The following is a 10,978-nucleotide window of genomic DNA, read 5'->3' as shown; positions in this document are numbered from 1 at the left end:
GGGTTGGAATGAGTTTAGTGGAATTCATTGACATTTTACAAGAATTAAAGGGATACAGCTGCCTGTGGCCATTTCAAAATGGCGTCACTCTGGAATCTGAGTGACATCTGTAACATTTAAGAGTTTACAGAAACATTTCAAGAATTTCACATTCATCTCCTCCGCAACTTCCCTGCTATTACCTCAACTGCAAATCATGCAAATTAGGTGCCCTTGTTGCTTACATAAATACTGAAAATAAAACAAGACAAAATTGAAACATATCTTCCATCTTTATTCATAAATATCACTACTGTATGAATATAAAACAATTTTAAATTACTGCTTTTTTTTTAAACAAATACTCAACACTATCCTTGGAAGCTCCTCAGGAGAAAAATGACTGGTGTACAGTATAAGATATTGCATAAAGCCTTGGCAGCTGTTGATTACGACGCCTTGCTGTAGTCATGTTGACATTAGCCTTTGACAGATAGTAGCATACTGGAAAATCTGATATATGGTATTTCCTCAGGAATATGAAACTACATACCGGTAGGTAAAGAAAAACAAACGAGTGATCCACCCACTTCAATTTGAAGTACAATTTTGTCAACAACAGTCATTCAATACAAAAAATATTGGTTACATAATTAAAAAAAAAAATACACCAGCCAAAAAAGAAAATACATTTTCTATCAAAACTTCAATCCAAGGTACTCCAGCCTTTTTGTTAAGAGTTAAAATGATTAGATATTCTTTTGCAACAGGATTTTCTGTATCAAAACCTCCATTGGTTAATGAGTCAGAAAAATATGCAATGTCATAATTTAAGATTCCAAGGTTGTAGGCACTCCTGTGTCTTGGATGGGTGAGGTAGCTAGCTAATAAGAACTTTACATAGCCTAGGCTGAGATGAAACAATGTAGAGAGAGGACAAGAATGAAACAGTAATCAAAATAAAGAGTGGAATAATGTGGTGGAGGTGAACACTCAGGCCTACAATACTCCAGTGATTAAGGTTGACTGACTCCTAGTTTTTAGTCACAGTAGTAGGTAAGGTAAGAATGGATACAGGCAGTCTCATTCGACAAATGAGCGTTAAATCAATGAATGACATGAAACACACACTTGAACAGAGAGCTTTCACCTCACTCTCTCACTCTCAGTCATCTGCCATAGTCCCAGGTTTAACACTTTAAGGCACGGGAGCTGCGTGATTCTCTCCAGACCCCTCTTGGTGATCTTAGTACAACCGTACAGATCAATCCCCGTCAACTGCGTCAGGTGATCGGCAATCAGCTCCAAGCCCTTGTCCGTGATCCGCACACACTGTCCAATGTTCAGAGTCTTCAGTTCATGCATCTGGCGCACCATCCTATTCATGCCATCATCGCTGATATGACAGGAACACAGAGAGAGGGACTTGAGCTGATACAATCCCTGGGCGATGTATGCCAGGCTCTGGTCGCCGATCTTATCACAGAAGGACACATCGAGTCCAGACAGCTGAAGGGACCCCATGGCTAGATGCATTATCCCCGTGTCACTGATGTTATCACAGGATCGCAGGTTCAGGCTGCACAAGTGGGTCATGTGGGACAAGTGGATCATACCTGCGTCTGAAATCCCCCCGCAGAAGCTGAGGTTGAGCACTTTGAGCTTGTTGAGGCCCTTCGAGACATGTTTGAGGGACAGATCAGTCAGCTTCTGGCAATCCTGCAGGGTCAACTTCTCCAGGGACAAGCAGCCCTCTGCAGCACTCCGGGTCATGCCAGACAGGTGACCGATGCCCACATCAGACACGTGCCTACAGCTGCGCAGGTTTAGGCTCTTGAGTCTGTGCAAGCCCCAGGCAATGAGCAACAGGCCTGTGTTAGTGATGTTGGTGCATCCTCCCAGTTCAAGCACCTCCAGGTTCTTTAGGTACTGAGCAATCCTGCCTAGGCTGGAGTCTGTGATCTGTTTACAAAGGCTAAGGTTCAGCACCCGCAAGGATGGTATGTCCTGCACAAAGGCATGTCCAAGTCCGTTGTCTGTGAGGTTGAAGCATCCACATAGGTTAAGACTTTCAATGTGTGGCATCCCTTGAATCACGTAGCTCAGGCTTCGCCTCAGGCTAAGAATCTGAACTTTTTTAATTCCCCTGGTCTGGAGACTAGGGAACAGGGACGGGTTAGCTCTCCGGAGATGCAGCTTGGCTTCCACCCCCCTCCATACAGACTTGTGGTAGGACGCGTCTCTCCAGGCCGCGCACACTTGGGCCACTCTTCCTTTGTCTTTAACATCAAGATAACTGAAAATAATGGCCAGGATCTCCGGGAAAAGGCATGATACGTGCGTCTCCATTTCGAACATGGTTGCAGACCGAGGGGCCTCAGTCCTAAAGGTAGTTTGTGAGCGGCGATATTGTCGTGGTTAGCTTGTCGAAACTGTCCTGCCGAAGTGGGGGGCTGGCTCGACAACGTTAGCTAATGTTAGCTAGCATACAAACAAGCTAATTAGCATAGCTAAGCTAGTTAGCTATGGGGGTAACGTTACAAAAATCCATCCATCCCCTTTGCAACGTAGCTTACCACTGAGTTTCAATGGGCCAAGGCTATAATATGACTACTAACGACGTCGTTAACGTTGACGTCGATACAGGAAACTCAGAATATTGTCTCCGAAGGCAGGCGCAATATTTAGCTAGCAAGCTAGCTAGGCTAACGCCGTTACGTTAGAAAGCGTAACCAAACTTGTGAGCTTCAAAAGCCGAGCAAAGTCGTCCAAGCTGCCCGGATCAACTGTCTCTTATGATTACAAAGCGGGTTCACGGACTTGTTCCATTTGTCGCAGCTTCTCCTTGTTCTTTCCAACGAAGTTCTGTTTAGCTACCAGCTCGAAGACATTTTCAGACAGCAGCGTCTGTGCATCCATGGATCCCGAACTCAGCGCTCCTCCCCTCCTGCAACTGCGTGCGTCTGCAAACCAGCCTCTGCCCCCTATCATTCAAATTTGTTTAGCTACTAACTAGCGACCCCTAGTGGACATGGAACGTAATTTTCTATAATACAGTATGTAGTAGTAGTTAGGCTCAGTACTACTACTACTACAAATACTACTGCTACTAGCGTCACCGACGCCAAACCCAACCACTTTTTTTTGGCCAATATTCTATCAAAATTCTGTTTCAACTCCTGCTACAAATGGTCACGTGCTGTTTCCACCCGGTTTAATGGCTGAAACCACAATACAAACTTCTTATCTTTCTGGAGACATCTTGTTTTAATCATTCACTATAGCCGTTTCCTTACCAGTCTGGGAAATTACGTTATTGCTGGTGAAAAAGCTGTGAGCTGAAATCCGACCAGTCCTCTCTGAACGTCGTCTATTTATGCCATTGAATGAGGTGATTCATAGTAGATCGGCTGATTTATGCTGCTAAGCGTAGTTTTGCAGTAGCCTGGGCTAGTTTCGCAGGGCGGCGCCTTTCTTCTTCATGGTATATTCTTCTTCTGTGGTACCGTCGCCCAAGCGGCTCATTGCTACTTTCTCTTATCAAAGGCACTTTCATAAGGTATTTGGACCTTTTATCATGCACATTTTAATATGAAACTCGGGGGTCCGTGGGATAATGTTCATGTAAAATGACCATGTAAAAGTGTAAACCATTTAAAAAATCATCCTCATCATCATCATAATCATAATCATAATTGATTTGTCAAAAGACATGCTACAAATTGCTGTCCAAAGGAGTAACTCAATAAAAATAAAAGCAAAAAAAAACATAAACTTTTAGCAAAGAAATAAATATGTCAAGCAGGTCAATTAATAAGGACAACAATAAAAGGTCATCACACAGATCACAGTAAAGCATAACCATTTAAAAAGATTGAGTTTTAAAATATGTTATTCTGATGACAAATACCATTTTCCTCTCTCTCTAGACTTTGGAGCAGCCATGATCATCCCAAGGCCCATCTATGGCTCTCTCAGTTCAAAATATTTAGCATACTTTTTCTGTGGGCTCCGGCGCTGTGAGATAAGGACATTTCTTTTATACATTTCCATTATTTGACACATCTGTTCTCTTGCCATTCCATTTCCTTAAATGTGGCATCACACATACCCTAGTATTTATCATAATACATCAGTCAGTCCTAAAATTACATCCAAAACAATACATTTCAAATTGTGAGTTTTGTCTGTAATTGTCCCAGAAAGTGAATTAAACTGAGTTAGCATGGTGATTGAAGGCTTTTGAATGGCTGCTAACATGCAGTAGCCTACTGATACTGATCTGATGCCACAGACTGCTCACAGAGGAGCACATATGAGAGATAATAAAATAAAAACCTATACGCTTGGAAGTGGAACCAGAGAGAAACCCTTTCAAATGGATTTCACAAAATTACTTCTAGCATTTTGACTTTCTATAGTCTCCAAATACAGTTTTAAATTCAAGTAAAAAAAGAAGAGCAATCTAAAATAATGAAACCCAGATCTAGTATTTTCAATCAAGCCTATTGCTGAAGCTACAGGAGCACAACTCTTCTTTGTCTTTATAGGCTTTATAGGGTACTTGCTACATGATTTTTCATGACATTGTAATTCATGCTGGATAAAAGTGTCAAATAAATATAATGTGTCATTTGGTACGGGTGAAAATTTGCATCGTTAGGAAGTATTTCTCGGCGGAGACGTTGATGGTGGCTGCAAGACTCATAGATCTCACTGGGATTGTGCAGCACCCCTGCTTCCCAGCTCTGGATGTGTAAAACTGAAAGAGGGCGCGTTTTTCTCCCCAACTGTCATCCTCCACATAAGGAATAAAGGTTGAAAAGAAATCTGTTTTCCAAACCACATCTTGTAAACCAAATTGTTACCAGTTGCTCGTAATTGTTAATGAAAGCCTGATCAACAAAGTTTGCTTTTGATTGACCTTAACATCAATACAGGTGATACTCACTCTCTGAACACCATATTCTCATTTTTACCACTTATTTATGAAACCAAACAGTAATTTATTCGTCTTGTACTCTCCTAAAGAGTATTTTTACTAGCTGTCTGGATAATGTGCTCCCTGCTGCCGTCTTGTAGCTACCCCGAAATCTCAGATCATTTTCCAGTTTTACATTTTACGATTTTTTTGACTTCCAGAGTCAGACAAGAGGGAATGAAGATATTTTGGAGGTGCTGCATAATGATGTCATAGGGAAAGTGTTTACAGTTTCAGTGGTCCCCAATTAGCATGGCACTCATTTCTAGTTTCACAGCTTAACTGTTTTTCTCACACACACACACACACACACACACACACACACACACACACACACACACACACGTGTGTGTGTGTGTGTGTGTGTGTGTGTGTGTGTGTGTGTGTGTGTGTGTGTGTGCGTGCGTGTGTGTGTGTGTGTGTGTGCGTGTGTGTGTGTGTGTGTGTGTGTGTGTGTGTGTGTGGGGGGGGGGGGGGGAGGGGGGGGGGGTCATATACTTAGATCCAAATGATTCTAACAGTAGCAGTGTCCCACAATTAATCTCAGAATTCTGATTCTTCTGCAGTTAAATCATTTATTTGAAACAGAGGATAAAAGCAAGCCATTACCTTGCATGGCGTGTGTGCACGCTCTCTCTCTCTCTCTGTGTGTGTGTGTGTGTGTGTGTGTGTGTGTGTGTGTGTGTGTGTGTGTGTGTGTGTTTCGGTTAACGTTCAGTTAGCTGGCAGTTAGTAGACTCCTTTTCCTCTGTTGCTAAACCCTTAAAGACTACCAAGGACAGACCAGAGGATCAGGATCCCCCCAACTCAGCCGCCCTGAAGGAGGACAAGGGGAAATGCTCCACCGTGATTTATGACCTCACTGATGAGGTCATAAATCACTGAACAGACAAAAAACAAACAAACAAACAAACGCCCCATGGTTGTGTGTGTGTGGGGTGGGGGGTGAATGGGGAGAAGGGGAGGGAGGGGAACGGGGCGGACACTGCACTAGTTTTAGTGTAATTCCACTAAGTGTACAACATAACCTGACATACAAAAAATAAGTGAGATTGTTTGCTTAAACTTATTCAAGCTGGGTAGAACAAGTTATATAAACAGTCGGCCAACGAATAGGCTGCCTACCCATAAGTTATGTTGACCCTGAGTTAGGTCTGTTTGCCCTAAATGTGACATGTCAAACTATTTTACCAAAGTGCATTTTGTTAAGGGGTGCAAGACAATGTGGCTGCAAACAGCATAGTTGAGCATCAGTGGATAAAATGTCTGGTCAGACGGTTATATGAGGTACTTGTATTATCATGGGTTTATAAGGGATTTATGGGTTGGTTCACCTTTTTTCTATGGGAGTATCAATGTTTCAAAATAAAATAAATAAATAGTGTCAACATGTCACAAATATATATATTTTCTCAGTGACATGGTTTTGATTGGTTCGCTCATTTGTCTGCTACAGCCGCAGCGGAGAGTAAACTAATTTATCATGCTTTCTGTCTGGAAGAACCTCCAGACAGTGACAAGGAAGATATTGAGAGTGACGCTGACCTCAGATTCACCTTTTACCTTCAGCACTCCTGCTGTGGAGGCAGCCATCTTGCAGCAGGTACCTTAGGTCTCTTCTGCTTCTTATTGTGGGGCTTTTGAGGCTGCAGGGACCCAAATACAGTAGACAGAGAATAAGCAATGGACAGAAACCATGCACATCTTTGGTGACTAATAGCAAACTGAAGAATGATTTATAAATACACATTGTTCTTCTGTCTTAGGTGACCGATGGACTGAGGGAGAGCAGGCGGGAGAGATAGCAGCATATATTGACATGGAGGAGTGTAAATGGACAGAGATTAGGTAAAGGTAAAGTCCCACTATGTGTGAAATTTGTTCTCCGCATTTGACCCATCCCCTGGGGGAGCGGTGAGCGGCAGCAGCGCCGCACTCGGGGATCAGAGGTGATCTAACGGGGTCATCCCTATGTTCCCCGGGTCCTATGTTCCCCGGGTCCTATGTTCCCCGTTTTTAACACTCTCCCTAACATTTGGGGTGTCTATCCGCTATGCCGACCACCCGCAATGCCGACCTTAGGTTTAGGCGTGAGGGGTGGGAGAGGTTAGGTTTTGGGTTAGGGTCTGGGGGAGGTTAGGAAGGGTTCTATGTTCCCCGGTCCCACAAAAACGGGGAACATAGGACCCGGGGAATATAGGACCCGGGGAACATAGGTACGCTCCCGATCTAACCCCCCAATTCCAACCCTTTTGATGCTGAGTGCCAAGCAGGGAGGCAAATGGGTCCCATTTTTATAGTCTTTGATATGACTCGGCCGGGGATCGAACTCACAACCTCCTAGCCTCAGGGCGGACACTCAGACCACAAGGCCACTGAGCTGGTCTAACAAGGACAAGCACATACTGTGGGGAGATGTGAGAAACAAGGTGATGGCACTCAGTGCAGGAGGATCCAATGTGTTCAGCTACTGACTGTTATGATTCAACTGCCTACTTCTGCTGTATGCATGAGCTATATGGATTTCTCAAAATGAAGGAATATACTTTTCACAGGATCATTAAATCAGACTGAGACTTGAGATTTGCCACATTCAATGCCTTTAGACTTTATATTATATATAGTTATTTTTGACATTCCAAATGCTAACCATGTGGGAAGTATTTAAAGGCGTTATTTGTTGCAGCTGTTTTAGTTTGCATAATGTGTGCGCGGATATAGCCAAAGTTCGATTTAATTGTCAAATAAAATGTTAGTGCCACTATAAATACTACATAGTGGGATTTTGTGTCATGCATCATTTGCTATATCCCTGGCAGGGAAGCAAATGAGCTGTTTCCCCACCATCGGCGACTGTCAAAGTGTCCTTGAGCAAGGCACTAAACCCCAACAGTGGAGCTGCTGAGTGGCCAAAAGTACACTAAAACTACACTAAACTAATTGTACTGGTGGTTCTCCCTGGCAACTGCTCTTCAGGCTGTGGGGTTAAGCAAAGGGTTACAGATGACCAGGTACAGTAGGTATGTGGGGAAGAAATCAGTCTTTTTGATTGCTATCAGTGAGCATGATCACATTCTTCTCCTTCGAAACGGTATTTCACTATTACTTCACTGAGAAAGACCATGCCACAGTCAAATGTATTTAGATGATTTATTGATGGAAAAGGGGGTCGAGGGAAGAGGTTTGTGCGTGCCATAAGGTTTGAGCCAGAGTAGTCTCATTACTGCTAAGGTGTGTGTGCCATAAGGTTTGAGCCAGAGTAGTCTCATTACTGCTAAGGTGTGTGTGCCATACGGTTAGAGCTTGGACTGAGGTTAAGGTGAGCAGACGTACCTGATTTCCAAGGACAGTCCCCATTTCTGGGGACCTGTCCCCAGCTGGAGCTGTCCCCAAAAATGCCCTTGATTTTCGACTCCTCATCCATGGCTGACATTACTGTCTTTCAGAGGCTCTAGTCTAGCGGGTTCATTTTTAAAGCTGTCATGAAGATACTTATATGAAACTAGAAGACCTAAAGCATCCATTGGTCCCAGCCATGTCCTGCTAGTGCTACAGATGTTTTTCTATGGTGTTCCCCAAGGTCTTGGTGTCTTAATGTGGTATTTTGGAGGGATATCAGTCGTACTGAACCATAGTTGGTTACAGGACCATGTTCAAAACGCATGAAACTGGAGTTGTCCCCCTTTTTTATTTCATAGATAATAATATTGGATAATTTCATGATATATTGACTGCAGAACTGGAAATGTCCCAGATTTTCCATTTCAGAAATCTGGTCACCTTAACTTATGTGTGTGTCATAAGGTTTTAACCTGGACTAAGTTGTGTGTGTCATAATAAGGTTTGAGCCTGGGCTTAGTTGTGTGTGTCATAAGTTTTGAGCCTGGATTCACTCTTGGTTACCTGAAGAGAGACTTGACAAATTGTCAATTAACATAAGACGAATAACAACTGAGACCACAAAAGACTGGATCACATTGTTTTTTTCTTTCAATTTGCAAACAGTTTTTTCTCTCTCATTTGTGACTGGATGTGAAAATAACTCTTCATTCACTATATTTATTTGTTCCTCTTTCCTTTGCTCTTTGATCAGCTCTGTGATTCAGGCACCGAATCTGTCCAGCAGAGGGCAACGCTGGTCTGACAAAGTAATCGATAAGCCTCTCATCGATCTCCCTACACTCAGTGAGATTATCGCTTGTTCAATCTGCCTTTTACATATCGCAGAAGAAGGATGGAGGGATAATATGTATGTATTTTCTTTGAATGAAAATGGCAAAATTATCTTCTTTACTTCACGCTTGTAAGGGAGAAAAGGAGAGCAAAGGATCAGAGGATGAGGTGAAGAGGCATCAGGCAGACATGGCAGACAGAGAATATGAAGGCAGGAGAAGATGGGTAGACACGGGGAGGAGAGGCAGACTGAACACAGAGAGAGGGAGAGTGAGGGATGCAGACTGAACATAGAGAGAGGGAGAGGCAGGGATGCAGACCGAACACAGAGAGAGGGATGCAGACTGAACATAGAGAGAGGGAGAGGGAGGGATGCAGACTGAACACAGAGGGAGGGATGCAGACTGAACACAGAGAGATGGATGCAGACTGAACACAGAGAGAGGGAGAGGGAGGGATGCAGACTGAACACAGAGAGAGGGAGAGGGAGAGATGCAGACTGAACACAGAGAGAGGGAGAGGGAGGGATGCAGACTGAACACAGAGAGAGGGAGAGGGAGGGATGCAGACTGAACACAGAGAGAGGGATGCAGACTGTACATAGAGAGAGGGATGCAGACTGTACATAGAGAGAGGGAGAGGGAGGGATGCAGACTGAACACAGAGGGAGGGATGCAGACTGAACACAGAGAGATGGATGCAGACTGAACACAGAGAGAGGGAGAGGGAGGGATGCAGACTGAACACAGAGAGAGGGAGAGGGAGAGATGCAGACTGAACACAGAGAGAGGGAGAGGGAGGGATGCAGACTGAACACAGAGAGAGGGATGCAGACTGTACATAGAGAGAGGGAGAGGGAGGGATGCAGACTGTACATAGAGAGAGGGATGCAGACTGTACATAGAGAGAGGGAGAGGGAGGGATGCAGACTGAACACAGAGAGAGGGATGCAGACTGTACATAGAGAGAGGGAGAGGGAGGGATGCAGACTGAACACAGAGGGAGGGATGCAGACTGAACATAGAGAGAGGGATGCAGACTGTACATAGAGAGAGGGAGAGGGAGGGATGCAGACTGAACACAGAGGGAGGGATGCAGACTGAACATAGAGAGAGGGATGCAGACTGTACATAGAGAGAGGGAGAGGGAGGGATGCAGACTGTACATAGAGAGAGGGATGCAGACTGTACATAGAGAGAGGGAGAGGGAGGGATGCAGACTGAACACAGAGGGAGGGATGCAGACTGAACACAGAGAGATGGATGCAGACTGAACACAGAGAGAGGGAGAGGGAGGGATGCAGACTGAACACAGAGAGAGGGAGAGGGAGGGATGCAGACTGAACACAGAGAGAGGGAGAGGGAGGGATGCAGACTGAACACAGAAAGAGGGAGAGGGAGGGATGCAGACTGAACACAGAAAGAGGGAGAGGGAGGGATGCAGACTGAACACAGAGAGAGGGATGCAGACTGAACACAGAGAGAGGGAGAGGGAGGGATGCAGACTGAACACAGAGAGAGGGAGAGGGAGGGATGCAGACTGAACACAGAGAGAGGGAGAGGGAGGGATGCAGACTGAACACAGAAAGAGGGAGAGGGAGGGATGCAGACCGAACACAGAGAGAGGGAGACTGAGGGATGGTGATGCCCCTCTCGGCCTCCCCTGTGGCTGGACTTGTCTGTGCTAATGACCCTGTCTGCCGGCTCACACAGACAGATGGTGAATTAACTCCAATTAGCCCACTCTCACCAGATCTCCTCTGACAGCTCACCCCACACACACACACACACACACACACACACACACACACACACACACACACACACACACACACGCACACAAACA

The 10,978-nt window shown here is 44.7% G+C and overlaps 1 pseudogene across 1 annotated transcript; it reads right to left on the bottom strand.

Moving 5' to 3' along the window:
- Window positions 1-285: 285 nt before the first annotated feature.
- Window positions 286-2,893, bottom strand: LOC310792574 (F-box/LRR-repeat protein 14 pseudogene; annotated as a pseudogene). Its single transcript has one exon. The product of its transcript is annotated as an F-box/LRR-repeat protein 14 pseudogene (transcript).
- Window positions 2,894-10,978: the final 8,085 nt, after the last annotated feature.

The sequence above is a fragment of the Poromitra crassiceps genome, assembly GCF_964638095.1.
Source record: "Poromitra crassiceps genome assembly, chromosome: 18".
Lineage (NCBI taxonomy): Eukaryota > Metazoa > Chordata > Actinopteri > Beryciformes > Melamphaidae > Poromitra > Poromitra crassiceps.
The sequence above is the reverse complement of the archived record's forward strand: the minus strand, read 5'-3'. Positions and strand labels throughout refer to the sequence as shown.